The 19,747-nt window shown below is 37.7% G+C and overlaps 1 long non-coding RNA gene across 2 annotated transcripts in view; it reads right to left on the bottom strand.

The window, feature by feature from the left end:
- The window catches only part of LOC133042682 (uncharacterized), a 131,478-nt gene that overhangs the window by 9,444 nt on the left and 102,287 nt on the right, over window positions 1-19,747 (bottom strand). The window contains exon 3 of one of the 2 annotated variants that reach the window (XR_009689559.1): window positions 18,128-19,006. The exons of the other annotated variant lie outside the window; for it this stretch is intronic. This is a non-coding gene — a long non-coding RNA (uncharacterized LOC133042682). Of the gene's footprint in view, window positions 1-18,127; window positions 19,007-19,747 lie in introns of those variants that run through there. 2 annotated transcript variants of the gene reach the window in all.

Here is a 19,747-nt window from a genome sequence, read left to right as displayed (position 1 = left end):
TAGAGTTTGGAAAAAGGAGATACAGAGAAAAATGAAAAACTCTGAACTTGACAGCCCATAGCAACATGGACAGACCAGCTTAGGTCTCAGCTTTCAAAGCCTCCTGTTAGGCCTGGAAGTTTTCTTCTTATCCAGTATCATGAACTTCCTCAGCCATCCAAGAGGTAAAACACAGGATGAAAGAGACACAGAGAAGAGAGTGAGGAAACAGAATGGGATGACCCAGTATTGAGAAGGAAAGTGAATCCCATTACATCACTTAGCATGGGTAAAATAATGGGCTTTATTAGAAAATCTGTTAAGCCAAGGGTCTGCCCAGGAAGATCTCGCATTTCTTCCATCAACCCACACAGAAGGTATTTGGACCCAGGTGCTGATGGGCACGTGGTGTGTTTTTGAATAGAATAATCTCATCCACTTCACTATTCTTCCTTTTTACATGACACATAGTGGATGAACCGAAAATTGAGACTCAATCAGCCTAGGATTCAAGCCAGCTTAGAGTCCACTAGAAAATAGAACTTTTCCTCCAATCAGTTTAAGTGCAGCCTCCCCAACCAGGAGCAACTTTCACTTTCACTCCAACCAGAAGGAGGGATCTTCCCTGGTCCCTGCCTACTCATGGGTAGCATATTGTCCAGACAACTCAGAGTGATATGGAAAAGTGGCTTCCAGATGCATCTACTCATTGGATCACATTCACTCTATTTCATAATTCATTTTTTTCTTCCTAATATTAGATACAAAACTCTTTTAATTTCAAACTATTAGTCATAAAAGATGGCCTCAATATAAGAGGAACCTGACCAAATATATTTTCTTTAAATGGATCGCACAAATGAAAATATTGCTGTTACCATTGCTGTTTAGTTGCTAAGTCACGTCCACCTCATTTGTGACCCCATCGGTTGTAGCCTTCCAGGCTCCTCTATCTGTAGGATTTCCCAAGAAAAAATATTACAGCTTATTTAAAAATCAGCAAGTCACACAGCCTCATGACAGAACAGGGAGTGAAATACAGGTTTGAGCTGCAATGTTAGGCCTTCCACTGCAATGCCAGACATCCTAAGCTGACTTCTGTGAGAAAGATGATACATTTTTTTGTGAGTCTCCAGAAATTGTCTTCTCTCCTTTCAATTATTACAGCAAACCAGACAGCTCTATATATTTATTTTTAAAATGCTTCATTTTAACCATAATAGTTAACTTGATTGTTCACTGCTATTGCCCCCTAATTAAATTCTTGCTAAAATTTACGTCATTTAACTTTGACAAAACAAATAGCTAAACTAGTATCTTAGTTCTATGTAAACAAAGTAATTAACAGACAAAAATAACTTTCACTTTTCAACTGATTGTCATGAAGTATGTGCTGACAGTCAAATAAATAGATAAAGGAAATTATTAAACCATGAGGCTGTCAGCCCTGATTTCAGTATAAATCAGGACTGATTAGAATCAACATTCAGCACTTACTCATTCATCATGTACCATGTTTTATTAGAAGGGCTTAAGAAGGCTCTTTACCTGTGATTGTTGATCACTTGGTAGTGTACATGGACTGAACTGAATACAAAGGCAAGAGAGTCCGTAATAGAGTCACACAAAAGAAAATAACAGAAGAATATTCTATTAAACATCATATCTCTCTCTGTTTCCAGCATAACCAAGCAGGCAACCTATAGAAAAATTGGCAGTGAGTGTGCTACATTTAGAAACATAAATGCAGCTCTGCAGAGAAATATCTTGATCCGATTACTTGGGCTTCTTTCAGAATAAAATTAAGTTGTCAAGCAGCAGACAAAGATCTAATTTCTCAGGAATAAGAGTCTAGGTGGAGTGACTGTGTGATGGGTGGGTAGACAGAATACACAAAGCATCTTGATTTTAAATCATTAGTTGCAATAGATTGACTTGTGCTGATGAGTATAATAACGGGAAGGTGTTAATGAAAATTATTTTAGAAAATCTTGATTCTCCCAAGGCAAACAGTTCCTTTTTTTCCCCAAAAAAAAGACAGCAATGCAGAGATGAGAAAACCAAACTGTGATCACTGCAGAGGTTAGAGGCCAGATTGTGACACTCCTCTATGCATGCCGCAGCATATCATTAGATGGAGAGAACTGAGAAAAGCATATTTCTTGGTGGTATTGCTGAGCAGAAAATATATAACGTGGCTGAAACTATAAACAGTTCCAGCATTTACAGTGGCAGCTATTCACCCACAGAATAGAAAAGCCAAGGGCCAGCAAATGGAGGTCTCAGCCCCACTGTAGAAAGGCAGCAAGGCGGAGATGAGCAAAGAGTAATGCATTGTTTTTATTTTGTGTGTGAAAAATAAAAATATTTGCTTCTAGTGGTCAGTAATGGCTGAAGTATACTGTTTTCTAAATCTCCAGTAAAATACTCAGTAAGAGTCCAATGTTTGTATCTCACTCATTCCTAAGCACCCCGCCTCCCACACACACCCCTCTCTTTTTGGTGCATGACGGTCACCTGTTGTAATCTCTGACAATATCTTCACCAGACTGAGGTGTTCTAATTGGATACAAAAGCAATCAGCGTAATGGGACATAGTTATCCTCCCAGAGGCCTATCAGTCTACTCAGCTGTGACAGCTAGTAGGAAATTTAAGTAGTTTCAATAAATCATTCAAAGGCAGAAACTGCTAGCAGAAAGAGAATTTCAGGAAAAAAATATCAGGTGATAAACATTCTAGCACTTTGTATATCAATTTATGATTTTTTAAACTTTACCCTAATTTCGGCCCCTCTTTAGTATCCTCCATATGGTTGAGTTTTTCTAAAAGAACAAGCCTGATTTGGATATTCCTAAATTTGAGTTTTTAATCCTGAGGGACTTTCATAATGTTTTCGTGGCTCGATATTGAACTTCTGGTAATTCTTATTAATAAGGTCCAATGCTTAGTTAGCATCACATTCTCCCATATTAGGGAGAATGTGATGTATTAGGACCATATTAGGCATCTTTGTGCACATACATGCTGCATGCACACACACACACACACACACACACACACACTTAGATAGCTTCTGAAATGCAAGGAGAAAATTTCTCAACTTTCAGAGAGAAAATTACAAAAGAAAGAAGATACCCTTTCCAAATCATTCACCAGATTTAAGTCTACATTGACTATGGCAGAATGATTGGGATTTTGTAAAAAAAAAAAAAGAAGTGCTGAAATAAAAAGACATAATTTAAGAGAGAGTCTCATAATAACATGATGTTAAAAAAAAAGTCTAAATTGTTTTAACTGAGGATTTGAAGCAGAGGTGGAAGGAAGTAGGAAACTAAATATTTTCTAACAATTTCATTTCTACATGAAGTGTGAAGAGAGGGCAAGTGAAACATCTTGGGAAGAGAATATTTAACACTCCTAAAATATTCTAAAACTGTAAGTTAAATTTTGATTAGTAAAGACTGGAAGTGAATCAAATCAGAATAAAATTCTAAATTAATAAAGTAAAGGGGAACAGAGAACTTACTCAAGGCAACAAAAAGTAGAGTAAGATAAAAAGGGAAAAAGTATCGGAAAAGATGGTACAGTAAAATTTAAGGGATAAAACTTCTGCAATGTTATTAAAATAAATGTGAAGAAATGTTGAAAATTAAAGAATTGCTTTACTTACGGAAGTAAAAGGAAGAAATAAAGCAAAAAGGAATTAATCATAATAAATAGTATAAGTTGTGAACGTAATTAAAATAGGATACAAAGGGAATGGGGTTTCCAAGGTACCGCTAATGGTAAAGAATCCGCCTGCCAATACGGGAGACATGAGAGATACAGGTTCAGTTCCTGGGTCAAGAAGATCCCCTGGAGGAGGGCATGGCAACCCACTCCAGAATTCTTGCCTGGAAAATTTCATGGACAGAGGAGCCTGACGGGCTACAGTCCATAGCGTTACTGAGTCGGACACTACAGAAGCAACTTAGCCTGCATGCACAAAGGAAATACTGAAAGAATGATAAACGCAAACTCTAGTTTTTTTGACTTCTTAAGTAGCTAAGCAACCTGAATAAGGAGATAAGAAATCTTAGGAGAATAATATTAAAGAATAAACATGTAAATGAGGTAGCAATTAAAAGAATTACAAGATAATGTAATACACAACTTCCTAGAAACATATTTATACAGCTAGAACGGTGCTGCCTAATAGAATTTGTGAAATGGTGGAGACGTTCTCTTTTTCCATGGTCCCCATGGCAGTCACAAGTGGCTGTGAAGCACTTGAACTGTGGCTAGTATGTCTGGGGAACTTTTTTTTTTTTCCATGAGATTCTCTAGGCAAGAATACTGGAATGGGTTGCCATGCCCTCCTCCAGGGCATCTTCCTGGATCCAGGGATCCAACTCAAGTCTCATAAATCTCCTGCATTGGCATGTGCGTTCTTTACCACTAGCACTACCTGGGAAGCCCAACTGGCAGCTACTTACTGCTAAATAAGTGTCTGCTATATTCTGTTGTGTTGTTGTTAAGATGTGGTTGGCATCATGCAGCAGGCTAGCATCTGAGTCAGAAACAGTCAACCCAGGACTCTTCCCAGGAGACCCTTTGCCAACTCACATCGGGACATTCACAAACTGAACTCTCCTGGCTGAAGACAAATCTAAGGACAAGATGAGTGGTAAAAGATTCTTAGAAAGGTGAGAGAGTGCTATTAAAACATGAAGTCAGGTGAAATTTAAAAAATTTGAAATCAAAAATATTTATAAAGCTGAACTGTGGGCCATGACTCTCACAGCTCCCTGCATGCCTGCCTTCAGAATGGTTTCCTTGACCTTATTCCCCATCCTAATCTCCTGCTTCTTATCTGCAGTGCATTAAAATTTTAATTAAGTTAAAATTGTTGCTAAAACAGAAGTTAGTACCATTTTGTGTGTGTGTGTGTGCTCAGTTGTGTTCGACTCTGCAACCCTATCGACTGTAGCCCATCCAGGCTCCTCTGTCCATGGAATTTTCCAAGCAAAAATCTTGGAGCAGGTTGCATTTCCTACCCCAGGGGATCTTCCTGACTCAGAGATCAAACCCACATCTCCTGCATTAGCAGGTGGATCCTTTACCACTGAGCCACCTGCGAAGCTCAATGCTACCTTAGCCAGAGACAAACATAATCAAATATGAAAAATGTAACACCTTAGCTTAAGATGTCTTTGACACGCCTCTTTTGGAGCTACTGAACTGTTTGCCATATGATTTTCATTGGTTTATTATTGTGGGGTTTTTTTTGTTTGTTTGTTTGTTTTTGGTTCAGGGGGTTACATTTCAGATAGTTGCAGTAATTTGGGATCTCCTGGTAACTGAGATACAGCTAAAAAAGCATTTTTCCTGCAAGTCAGCACCTAACCTCCCTCACTCTGAACATATAATGATCTTTCTCCCAACCCTTTTAGTCACCGAATCTCAATCTTTAAATCTCTTTCACTGTGTTGTCTCCATTTCTATCACAACTGATATCACTTCATAATAGGATTGCCATCCACACACTACTATTTTGATTTTTTTTATTTCTCACCAATATGTCCTATACCGACATGAACAAGAAACTTCCTTATCTGAACACAGTCTGGCTTCTCTTTCAAACTTTGAAATGCTCAAAATCTGGGACCATGTTACATTCAGGTTTAGTTATATTTCCGGTTTTTAATTATGTGCCCAATAGACTGCAATTGTGGGGTGAAGTGGGATCTTACATTTAAATTTTACTTTCAGGACTAAGAGTACTGTCATTAAGTTAAATGCTTTTACTTTACAAAGATTAGCTTATAAGCTCTTTTGAGTATGATGGGTTTGTTCAGGAATCAGAGGCTTTCTTTGTTTTTGTCCATTCAACCTTCTCAAATGTCTACTGCATATGCTAAGAGGAAAATCTAAATCTCTGTATGGTCATGCGTGAGTACTTGAAAATCTGTTTCCCCAACTGGTAGAGATGAAAAGATTCCATGCAGAAAAAAAGTACCAAGAAGGGAATCTCATTTTAATATTAGAACTATTGATTTTGATGAGTAATTTAGGTTCAAAAGAAAAGTATTACCAGTGAGTCATTTCTTTGGTAGAACAACAGATGGCAGCAAAGGGGGCTAATATTGGCATTCAATTTTTTTACAATAATTAAAACTGAAAATTGCTTTTGATAGACTATTCTGAATGTTTTTAAAAAATTAACAGAAATTTCAAAATTTAGTATGAAGTTCTGTTTAGTAATTATATTATAAAACATTCAACTTCTGAAGAAAATAGTCTTTCTAGGACAAATGGACAGAAATGTGGACCTCTAAGAGCTCTTAGAGCTCTGTTGGAACTCTCACTTGAAAAGTTACTTTTTGGTAGATCTAAAAAGTAGAAAAATAAACCAGCTGAACAGATGCTTTGCTTCTAAAAAGATGCTTATGAGACCTCGCTCTTACATTGGCCAAATTTTATCTTCCTGTTAAGCAATCTGTCCATCACAGCAACATCTCAGTTTTTAAATCATCAAATTTAATCTATCATATGGTTTGGTGTATTTTTTTTTAATTCAGAACTAAAATCTTTTGACAGGAAATGTTAAATTTGAAAAAAAGAAAGCATTAAAGTTTTATAACAGGCACTAGAATTTATCTATCCTTGGAAAACGAAGAGGACCATGGCCATTATGCTAATAATTTCAGAGGTTAAGGTGCACCTTCGCATGAATTATCTGGATAATTAACTGAAGTTTTTATTTTACTCTTTATGTGATTGTGGTAGTGACAGCAACTGTTTCTCTTATAGAAATCCTTTTTTTTTTTTTTTTCCCCACGTGTTCTCTTATTTGCAGAGGAGACTAAAATCAGAGAGAGGAAAAGAGCCAAGATCCTTTTTGTTCCCAAAGTGAAACAGAGAGAATATAATGAATAATCATATCAAATCTTTAAAGTAACTCCAGATGTACCCAAACTGATGAGAGTAAACAGTACACATATTTGAAGTCTAGACCTAGGTTTGGTTATTGGTGAAGTTTTGAATACATTTAAGACTTTTAGGTCATTTTCAAATGTAAAGTTCTTTCCTATTTTCTTTAAAAGCAGCAATCTGTGCTTTCAGAAACATTTTGCTGGGATGGCTTACAAATACATTTTTTTAAAAAGCAAAACATGGGGGGAAAGTTTGCCAGATAGTAAAGGTAATTTCAGGAGAAGTGTAGACTCACATAGTGGTCTTCGGTTTTGTTTCTGCTTGTTTGTTTTATTGTCGTATCATTGCTTTACAGTATTGTGTTAGCTTCTGCTACACAACAATGGGAATCAGCTGTATGTTTACATCTGTCTCCTTCCTCTTGAGCCTCCTTCCCTCACCTCCCCCACACCACACCTCTAGGTCATCACAGAGCACCGAGCTGAGCTCCCTGTTTATAGAGCTGCTTCCCACTAGCTCTCTATTTTGCACACGGTGAGTATATAGGTCAGTGCTATTCTCTCAATATGTCTCCCACCCTCTCCTCCTGCTGTGTCCACAAGTCCACGTCTCTATTACTGATCGACAAATAGGTAGCCAAGATGTCCATCTCATTATGCCTTAAAATAAGCAGTCAGGTATTTATGTCCCCAGCTTTCCTTCCATCGCCTCCTCCTTCACTCCTCGCGATGCCCCCTCCACCAGCTCAGGCCTCTGTGCTTTCTTATCCTTCTGTCCTCTACTCCTAAAAGCTTACTTTCAGATGTCACATTCACTTTAAATAATAATACGTAACTTATAACAGGGGTCAAAGCTGTAGGTTAGAGCTCTACTGAGTAAAATGTGAGTCTCCCAACTATCGAAGAGAATGGGGCTTAAAAGGCATGGAGGAGGAGTTGCAGTCATGGGACTAAAAGCCATCCGTATAGTGGCTGCTGCCTCCATTTCCAGGTATAACTTGCTAAAACCACAGGTGGCCCCACACAACTAAAATCATTGAAGGCATGGCTATGCAGCTGGCCTTCCAGGCAAATAACCTCTATATCACTGTAATACATAGCTATGGCCAATACAATCAGAAATTGTATAATTCATTTAAAATGATCTGAAAGGCCAAATACTAGAATGGGTTGCCATTCCCTTCTCCAGGGGATCTTCCCAACCTCTGGGATGGAACCCAAGTCTTCTCCTGCGTTGCAGACAGACTCGACTGTCTGGGCCACCAGGGAAGCTCCAGTCTGAAGGGCACAGTTTCTCAAATAGAAAGTTAGATCTTCTCTAATTAGCTAGTCTTTAAGAAATAAGATCGACACCTACACTTATTTCTTGGAGGAGTGTTTCTTTCTATTCACACAGCAAGGTTCATTCCCAAATGGAGGAAGCCCTAAAGTCAAAATGTGACTTAATAGCAAGGGAAAGAGCAAGATCAGAAAAAACAACGAAAAGGCAATCCTCACAAAGGAAGAAAGAAAAGAGAGTCATGATAAAAGAATTTTGTTTTCAGAGCAGGAAGAATCACGCACCCCAGGACTGCCACATTCAGTCAAAAACATGTGGAAAATATGTCCCCTGGTCAGGCCACTCTTGGCAACTGAATGATAAGTGTGGATGTTGGGTCAATATCAAGCCCCCTGATCACCAGGGCTGCCAAACAGGAAGCAAAGGAAGCATCTGAGTCAGTTTCCAAAAAAAGACAACAATGTGTATGTCCTCACTGTGTTTGGTTATCTCGAAATGAAAATAAATCTGGTGCCACCTGGATTGCCACCAAAACAAGGTGATGATCTGGAGATGGGTTCATTCTGCTTTCTATTCTCTTATAGCTCTTGTGGGAAAGAGAAGCTGTTAGAACACAATTAGATCACTGAAAACAAGAGCAGAGGGGCCCTGATGACACACAGCTTACCTCACAGATTTAAGACAAGGACGTGTCAAAGCACATTAAAATCTGTGAAGAAAGCACAATTTGTGAGCTAGAAATTAAACCATAGTATTGGGACCTCTTTCAGCTCAGCTCAGTGCAACTAATCAATCATATTATTGCACAGATCCGATCAATAGCAGGAAAGCTTCAATTGCATGGGCATGAGCCAACCTCTCTTTGATGTCCACATAATGAAACTATATATAATTATGGAAATGGGTTCTCATAGGCAAAGTGTTGCTCTTGGTTTGGGGTACCAGATCTCCCCCAACCTTTCCAAATAGCTGAGACTGCCTAGGATTTCTGGCTAGAAGAAAATTTGTTTAATTCATGGGCTGTTAGAAAATGCAACTATGACAACAATTGAAAATGATTATGTTTATTATGTGACAGATACTAAATTAAGTCTGTTATGTAAATTATTTATATGATTCTCATGTAGCCCAATGGAATAGACCCTGAAGATTCGTAATTCCTGACCAAACCCCCAGGGAAAAATAAGTTCTGAAAATTCAAATATTTAGGATTATAGAAAGGCAATAGGATACTGATAGCTTATGGTGAACGATGTCAGATTCGTGATCTCTGAAGAAGATTTAGCTTCAGGACCAGGGACCAGGCTTGATCACTCAACAGTTTTTGTGTAGCAGAGTTTTATTAAAGTAAGAAAAGGGACAGAGAACGCTTCTGACATAGGCATCAGAAGTGGGATGGAGAGTGCTCCTCTCACTAGTGTTAGCAAGGGAGTTATATACTTTTTTAATTAGTTATTACAATAAATCAAAAGAATGTCTCAAGGTTATAAAGATCTTACTAGACCCACTCCCATAATTTACATTTTAAGATAACAGGATTAGCCAGAAGGTTTTCAGGAAGGAGAAACTGTCCTCAAGCAGGACACATTGTTATATGATTCTTAGTACAGAGTTTAGACTGAGTTGTTTGCTGAGTAATCATCAGTTCTGGGCTTAAAGAAAAAATATGTATTATGTGACTAAGACTAAGGAATGTAGGGGAAAAAAAAGATGTTTGTCTTTTCCTCCTCCTTCAGAATTCCAGACTCCTATCTCCTCCTTGGGAGCCCCAGACCCCTTTCTCCTCCTTGGGGACCCTGGACTTCTTATCAACCTGCCTAGGAATTGACTCTCTCAATACATGTCATATATTTTGTAACCCTTCTAAAAGATCTTAGAGCAGGACACTGTGATCAGACAATAATATTTCTAAATGTATAAATATTTTCACTAAAGTGGGATAAACAAAGATGGTAAACAGGTAATTGTTTGCCACCAAATGAAATTATTCTAAATCTTAAAAACACTTTTTTAAAGAAATTTTGGCTTTTAAAATTATATAGGAAGATTTTGGACTGTTTTTTCTATTATTTATATCCAGTATTAGTGTGGTACATTTGTCATAGTTAATGAACTAATGTTGAGGGTATTGTATTACCATTTACTAAAGTTTATCCTTTATTCAAATTTTCTCCTAATATCTTTTTTTTTCCTTTTCCAGCATGTCACAATCCATGCAGTTGTCATGTCTCCTTAGTCTTCTCTTGGATGTGACAGTTCCTCATACTTTTCTTGTCTTTGATGACCTTAAGTTTTGAGGAATACTGGTTAGGCAGCCTGTAGAATGTCCCTCGGTTGGCATTTGTCTGATGTATTTCTCAGAATTAGATTGGGGCAATGATTTTAGGGGAAGAACACAAATGTAAAGTAGTATTATTATCACATCATGCATTGGGTACACATTATCATCATGACCCATTACCGTGTATGTGAACCTTGATTATCTGACTGAAGTGGTCTTTGGAATATTTTTCTTTTCTGCAGTTATGCTTTCCACATTTCCCTCTTTAAATATGGTACTGCTTAGAGAGAAATCACCGTACCAAATCTACAATGAAGGATTGGAGAGTGGAATTCCCCTTCATCACTGGTGGTATATCTACATAAATTATTTAGATTATATCTGCACAGATTTGTCTAATCACTCCCATTTTTTCATTTTTTTGAGTCACTTACAGAACCATGAAAGTTTTTTTTTTATACTTTGGATAATAATCTAGCATTACTTTATTTATTTTCTTCAAATCATTTACCCTCGAGTCTTTGGGAGCTCCATCAGTTAATCCACTTTGTAATGGGTTGGCCAAAAGTTTCCTTGTTTTTGATCTTTTCCCCATAAGATGGCTCTAATAGTGCTTAGTAGTTGTCTTTAATTTCATTCAAAACATTTTTTTTTAGATTGTATTGTGGCAGCTATCATATCACCATGCATTAAAAAAAAAACTTATGTAGCCATTTTAATAGTGAAGATAGAAGGAAAAAAGCAACATTTTCAGCATATTAGGCTTTATTATTTCAAGAAAGGTAAAAGCAGAACTGAAATGGAAAATAAAGATTTGTGTAGTGCATGAAGAAGGTGCTGTGACCAATCGAATGTGTCAAAAGTGGTTTGCAAAGTTTTGTGCTAGAGATTTCTTTCTGAAAGATGCTGCATGGTCAGGTAGACCAGTTGATAGCAATCAAATCAAGACATTAATTGAGAATGATCAATGTTATACCACATGGGAGATAGCCAAGTGAATGCCTATGGCTGGTTCATGATAATGTATGGTGGATAACAGCACAATATTGTAAAGAAAATATCTTGCAATAAAAGATTTTTTTAAAAGACATACTCAGAATATGCAAATCAAGCACTGAAAATCATCCACACTAGCTTGGTTATATTAATCACTTTGATGTTTGGGTTCTGCAAAAGTTAAGCAAAAAAACACCCTTCTTGACTATATTTCCACATGCAATTCTCTACTTAAATATAACAAAAACATTACATTTTTAAAATGAAGTGTGGTAGGTGGTGAAAAGTGGATACTGTATCATATGTGGAACAGAAGTGATTGTGGAACAAGGGAAATGAGCCATCACCAACCACACCAAAGGGCAGACTTCAAAGAAGTTGATGTTGTGTCTACAGTGGGATTGGAAGGGATTCCTCTATTATGAGCTCTTTCCAGAAAATGAAATGGTTAATTCCAATACCTACTGTTCTCAATTAGACTATCTGAAAGCAGCATTCAACAAAAAGCACAGAATTAGTCAACAGAAAATGCACAATATTCCATCAGGTTAAGGCAAGACCCCATGTTTCTTTGATGACCAGGCAAAAACTGTTAAAACTCAGGTGGGAAGTTCTGATTCATCCACTCTATTGACCAGATGCTGCATCTTGGAATTTCCATTTATTTCAGTCTTTACAAAATTCTTTTAATAGAAAAAAATAGCCATTTCCCTGGGTGACTATAAAGGGCACCAGAAGCAGTTCTTTACTCAAAAATATAAAAAGTTTTGAGAAGATGGAATTATGAAGTTGACTGAACAATGGCAGACAGTAGTGGAACAAAACAGTAAATACATTGCTTAATGAAGTTCTTGATGAAAATGAAAAAGGGTCTTTTTTAAAAAAGTATATATATACTTAATTGAAGTATAGTTGACTTAAAAACGGTCTTATTTTCACTTAAAAACTGAAAGAATTTTTGGTCAACGTAATATACTCCCTGTCTCAGCCCTAGAACTGGTCATTTCTCTAGTGATTTCTGGTTCCTTTATTGAAGAATGGTGTTAGAAACCAAGATCTGTATATTAGCTGTGCTTGTTGTTACTGAAGAGTTATTGAAGAGTCTATTTTAGGCCCTGGGAGATGACAGAGTATGGAAAGATGTGTAAATACTCATCCATGTATATTCACACATCTATAATTTTTCCTAAATGCAGCCATCTGTATCTATATTCATCGAAACATGAATTCATACTGATGTCTCCAACTCTAATCCTTTACCACATGGATCAGTCTAGCCTTTTTCCTTGCATATCTATAAACTCCCACTTCAAAGTGAGAAACACCATGCATTTACTTATTTGTTCAGTTCCAGTATACATAAATAGTGCTTTCAGATGTTCATCTGCATCCTCATAGAAAAGAGCTTTATCAACCATAACACAGTGCTTCTGTATAGTTCCTTTGTCTTCGCTCACGGTTTCCACTGATTTCCCAAGCTACTTAGGACAATATCTATGCCTCCTTTCCATTCAGTGAGGGTATGACATACACTTTTAATACAGTTAGAGTCTTGTATCACATTTTTCATTCTATCTCAGGACACCTCCAACTTCCTGAATGATTTTTCTTTGAATGTGTTAAGGTCCACACTTTGTGCCAAAATGCTCCATGCTTTTTGACAAATGTAGAGTGCCATGTATCCACCACTACAGAATCACAAAGAATAGTGTCACCACTCTAAAGAATCCTATGGGCTTGACTTACTCAGCCCCTTCCCCAAACTCCTGCAACAACTGATCTATTTACTGCTTCTACAATTTTGCCTATTCTAAAATGTCATATAAATGGAGTCATCAGTAATGAAACCTTTGCCTGTGTAGGCTTGCTTCTTTAACTTTGTCAAAATTTCATAAATAACAGAAATAAAACCAATGAATCACCAAAGTAGTTATAAGTTTATTTTGTACACATCATAAAGACTGTTCATGAACCAGGAACACAGAACCAAAACATGGAATGAGGCTCTCCACTCCAGAATTCTTGCTTGAAGAATCTCATGGACAGAAGAGCCTGGTAGGTTACAGTTCATGAGGTCACAAAGAGTTGGACACAAGAGTTGGACTTAGCACGCATGCATGCAGATTTACTTCAGGGAGAATGGCTTGCAGCTCTTTCAACTGTAATCCACTCTGCTCTACCAGAGCACTCCTGGGGTGGTGGTGAGATGTAGAGAAGAAGGAACATTCCATAATCCTCCAATCAAGTCTCAGGCTTTTAAGGTCCTATATTTCAGGGCTGTGACTTTCAGTCACAATTTCCCCAATAGTTTAGATTTTCTCTCCCTTATCAGTTTCACAGGTTAAAAAAAAATGAAAGCAAAGCTGTTGGACTAATTTTGCCTAAAATCGTGAACCCCTTGAATCTAAACCGAAGCTGTTATATTCAGGTTCTGTTCTCCTAGCTTCAATGCTCTACTGGTTTCCTGAAGCTCAGACTAGCAGAGTATCCCCAGCTCATATTAAAAGCATGTGTTTTGGTAAAGGCATGTCTGTAGTCAAGGGACATCTGAAAGGAATGCTCTGATGCTTCTCCCTTTCAGCCCTTAATTTCCCCACCAATGTTAAATGAAGTATATTTAAAGATCACCTTACAGGATGCATGTGTGCATGCTAAGTCACTTCAGTTGTGTCCAACTCTGTGTGACACTATAGACTGTAGCCCTCCAGGCCCCTCTGTTCAAGGGATTGTCCAGGCAAGAATACTGGAGTGGGTTGCCATTCCCTTCTCCAGGGGATCTTCCCAACCCAAGGATTGAATCTGGGTCTCCTGCATTGGGGGCAGATTCTTTATAACTAGCATCACCAGGGAAGCCTGGATACATACTCTGATATCCAGAATCCAGATGTAAACACTAAATCCTCATCATCTGTGTGGATTTAAGCAATTTACCTAACATCTGTACTCTCGGTTTACTCAACTGTTAGATGAATAAAATAATGGCATCAAATGTAAAGTCTTCTGAGAGAAATAAATGAAATAGCATAGGGGTTGGGCTTTGCACGATGGTGGCATAGATTAAGTGCTTAGTAATTATTAACTATTGTCGTTTTAAGCGACCTTTAAATACCATAGATGTATACACTGTATCTTAAGAGAGCTGAATACGCAGAATAAAGGAGAAATAAAAGTTACTTCAAGTAGGCATTTGAGAATCTGTGAGGAGATATTTTGATTTTTACAAGGACTAGGAATTTGTTCTGTTGTTTAGCATTCTGGGGCCACCTTTTCCCCTTAAACTATCTCTTTTCAGAGTTTAAGGGCAACAGCAAAATGCCTCATGACAGTTGCCTCCTGGAAGCCCACGTCACCACTGCTTGACCACGCATGCCCAAACCTGTCTCAGTACCAGCATGTATGCAGGCTGCTATGCCCTTCGGTTATACGTATGTTTCCATCAGTCTTAACTGTTAATTGTCCAGGACATTACAAGACATAATATCTGTATGTATAAGGAACAGCATAGCCAAACTAACCCGGTTTCCAAGGTACATCATGCACATTGTATTGCTTCTCTGATTTTCCCACTCTACCCATGACAAGTTGACTATGTTTATCAGTTGCTCCCACAAAATTCAAAGACCTCTTTTTAACAATGCCTGTTAGTCTTCTATATAAACCTTTAAAAATAAAATAGTGTATATATACAGATGCTGAAGCTGAAGCTCTAACACTTTGCCCACCTGATGCAAAGAGTCAACTCATTGGAAAAGAGCCTGATGCTGGGAAAGATTGAAGAAAAGAGGAGAAGCGGGTGAGAGAGGATGAGATGGTTGGATGGCATCGCTGACTCAATGGACATGAGTTTGAGCAAACTCTGGGAGATGGTGAAAGACAGGGAAGCTTGGCGTGTTTCCATCCATGGGGTTGCAAAGAATTGGAGACAACTTAGCAACTAAAAACAACAACAAAGACATTAGTAGGAAAATGTAGATATATTTCTGGATATAACTACATAACCACACTGAGTATGGATCCCGACTCAATGGTTTCATTAGGATACGAGTAAATTCTTTTGTCTCAGGTGCCTATGGCAGTGTTTACTGTAGTTTTGGTTCCAGCCTTTTAAATTGTTATGGTTCTTCAATTTCCTACCTCCTTTGCTTTAGTTTTTATGCCCCTCTTCCCTATCCTTCTTTCTTTCACATTTGCTAAATATTTAGAAGTGTGTTTCAGGCACAGAGTTAAATTTTTTCCTCTCACCACAGTACTAATGGAACGGTGGTCTGCCAGTCCATGAACAGCTAGTTCCTGGTGGACAGTGAGAAAAGCACAGAAGTCGAGAGTAACCAGTTAGAAACGTTTACAGCCATTGAACCTGACTAAGACAGTGAATTTTAGGTCTGATGAATCTAGCAATAAAAGGTGGGGCTCAGGATTTTCCATGCATTTGTTCTTAATTCCATTTGCCTAGTAATGTGTTTCATACTCTTTTAAGTTTAGATTAATCTAAGCTTAAAACTTCACCAATCTCCTGGATTCTGGAAACCAGTCAATATGCTTATAACATATTTATTTCTGCTAAAGGAATACTGCAATAGATTGGAGCAAGTCTACTCAAACAATCTTTCATGAAGAGCTAGATTTTTCTTTAATTCCAAATCTAAGTTTTAAGCTTAGATTATTTTAGTCCAAGGAACCAAAGGAAAGCACCTTTGGTGTGACCAGAAGCACCTCCATATTCAGGCCTCAGAACAGCCTGTGAGAATGACACTAACATTGTTGTTGCTTCCACTGTCACAGCGCAGTCCGACCCTGGACCACAGGGATTGCAGCTATTTGCTGCCACTGAACACAAGGATGCCGGCATATCCACTGCTCTTGAAATGCTGTAGTCCCTGCCTTCAACTCTTTGCATCACTCACTTTAGATTTAAATTACTGGGATACAATATCCTTTTCCCAAGCCAAGATCTGTCATCAAATGTCTTCTTAAAATACCTATAATGTCTATGAATGCCATCTGCCACAGATAGCTGTCCCATTTGTGGTGGTTCACCTTTTCCCAAGAGCCAGACTTTGGTTATAGACAATGGGCTAGCAGATGGGCCCTGGGTAGTCATTGGAGATACTGAAGAGATTCAAACCAGGGATTGAGAAGCAACGTCATGGCAACATTCCTAAAACCTATGCCGCCTATTTTTTTGTTGTTGTTGTAAATAAAAACACTCTTGCATAATTACCTCCAATACTCAGGAGTATCTGTTCCCCTAGTGGCAAAGTTTAACTAAGGGCATGAAACTTTAAAATTCTCAGACATACAAGCTCAGCATCAATACTGCTCCTTATTTAATCTTCATCCCCAGAAAGAAAGAAGAGGTATCTAATCTGTAAGCCAGCGTTCCCCAGAAGTCATAAGAAGAAAAATATCAGAACTACATGGAAACTGATGACTGACACTTGAGGGTCTGGACATCATCCCCAGTGTAACACCGATATAGTCTCTCCTTGATATCTTGTTTTCCTTTGCAAAATAAATATTAATGCAGCAATTTCATGCTTTCTCAGGAGACAGCCAGAATTATGTTTCTAATAAGAAGCTGCTATTAAGGAACAAGACAGGGGCAGCCTCTAATAATGGGAGTAAAATGACATAAAATAATGTATCATGTTGTGGTTTAGTCACTCAGTCATGTCTGATTCTTTTGCGACCCCATGGACTCTAACCCACCAGGCTCCTATGTCCTTGGGATTTCCCAGGCAAAAATACTGGAGTGGGTTGCCATTTCCTTCTCCAGGGGGTCTTTTAGACCCAGGGATCGAACCTGTATCTCCTTCATTTGGAGGCAGATTCTTTACTGCTGAGCCACCAGGGCAACCCCTTTTCTTTCATTACCATCCCCTGTACTCATTTCCAAAGCAACCTTCTTGGCCAAAGGCGATGACTTCCCCATCAGTTTGAGGTGTAGCTGGAGCATGTGGCTCCAGTTCTCTTTACTGCCATCACTGGAAAGCAGAGTTTGGCTGTACGAAAAGTGACTGCAGGTGAGGCACACATAAGAGACCTAAAATACTCAAAACGTTTTTGTGTGTGTTATAAAATAGTATATTCTGATGGTTGGATGTGGAGAGGAAAAATAGAGGAGGCTTGGGGAGAGCTTGCTGTTTTCTTCACTGCAGAACTGAGTAGAAAATAGTTCCAATGACTTAGCATGTGACAAGCTCTTAGTTATCATCCAAATTAAAATGAGTTTTTGGAGCATGGAGTGTCTGTAAGCCTGACATTTGTAGAAATGACAGTTTGTCTGAGAAAAAGCTTTTAGCATATTCTCAGCAGTAGCTAAATGTGAAATGCAAGACCTCTCCCTGTTCTGAGGAGTGATTTTTTATAGAGATCTCATGTGTGATTATATCATTTTGAGGGTGAAGGAGAATTTAGGATATTCTTAGTGTATTTTGCTTCAACATTTCCTATGCCCTTTTTCTACAAAGTAACCAAGTTTAAAATTCACAGAATGCACAACTATTATGATACTATATATAATTCCAACACCATAGAGACAGTACTAAAACAATGCAATTCTGTTGATGTGAAGAGTAGAAAATAATATTTTGACAAAAGCAAATCTAACATTATATATATTATGTGTTATATATTATATATATTTTATTTTATATTTTAATTTTTAAAACTATGGAAGTATGATAACACATTTACAGGAAAGTTGGAAAATACAGAACAAGGTTACATAGAGTTTCACTGTATATTACAATTATTTTTAAGCAGATAAATTAAGATTTTTAGTTGGAGTTTCAATATCAGACTCCCAAAAATTAATAGAATAAATATGCAGAGAAGTAGAAGGATGTAGTAGACCTGAAAAGCACTGTGAATCAATTCAACATAATTAAGATTTATACAGTTTTCACACAACAGTAGGAAACAAATTCTATTCAAGTTCCCATAGACTGTAAACTAGAAGTCACTGGAACATATCCAGAGACACAAAAGCAAGATGCAGAAATGTCTGTTCTCTCATCACTTAACATACACTATCTTAAGTATGAGGTGGACAGTGTATTCATTGGTATGATCTATGCAGAATACATCCCTGGCCAGTGTTACAATTTCTAGTTCCTCATTCATAATCAAACAAAATGTCTCCAAGATCTGGCCTGTCACAGAAGAACACAGCACACCGCTGAAACCATCTGACTTGGACTTGAGGCACCAAACTCTGCTTCCTGTGTTTTCAAGTAAGAGAAAGTCACCCTTTTGACAGAGTCCAAGAGCCACTTCCAAAAAGCCCCATGTGACTTGCATATTAATCTTACCAATTTTAGATTGCCTGATTGGTGGCATTCATAGAATTGATGCTCTGCTTCCTAACCTGCATTGCTGGAAGTTTGTAGAGACCATCACATTTTTCTCAGAAATGACAGAACTTCTGATTTTAGTACAAGATTATTTCATACAGAGACCAGGCTAAGTGCTTCCTCATTCTAGAGATTTGAGTTACATTAGGAACAATGATGATAGCAGGTAGGAAATGCATGTTCTTTCCATTGGACTGACTCCTATGAATAGGAAAGGAAAGAGATTAGAATACTGTCAAAATTAATGGAATGCTATTTTCATGTCAGATAGAATCTCATGAAAGTTTTAGAAACAATTTCAAACCACTCAGAGCGCTGATGCTATTACGGATTGTTGAGTCTGTTTGGCTTGTCATTTGAGGACAAGACCCATTTCACATTCATTTCTGCATGCCTGCTGCCTTTCACGGTCCCTCACTTCTAAAATCTCATTTAATGAATGCATAAACAACTCTGGATAGCTTAAGGCAGACCCGGAGATTTGGATTGTTGTGAGAACTACCTTATCTATTCTGTCTTTATTCTCCCCTTTGTAAACAACAATAACTGAGTTTATTAACTGGTTTCATATGACAGGCACTATTTTGAATGCTTTGCATTCTAATTTATTGAATCCTCATAACTGTCCTTAGAGATTCTGTTATTACCTTTACACAAATGAGTATGCTGAGACCCAGGGACGTTAAGTGACTTGCTGGAGATATTACAGTTATTAAATGACTGAGCTGTGATTTAAGCTAGTGTAGTTTTGGGTCCTGAACTGTAATCACAATCATTCCCCTATGCTATTGAAGGCACAAATGAGTTTAAAGAATAATAAAACTGGCACCTCTCAAAATTTTTTGGCAGTTTCAGTGTCTAAGCAGCTTATGTTTATCTCTTGATTAATAACACTTTTCACTTGGATCCAGTTTATTGATAAGCCACTTGTATTTCCATGCT

This window comes from Dama dama, chromosome 21 (assembly GCF_033118175.1).
Source record: "Dama dama isolate Ldn47 chromosome 21, ASM3311817v1, whole genome shotgun sequence".
NCBI lineage: Eukaryota > Metazoa > Chordata > Mammalia > Artiodactyla > Cervidae > Dama > Dama dama.
This window is presented reverse-complemented; position numbering and strand designations above follow the sequence as displayed.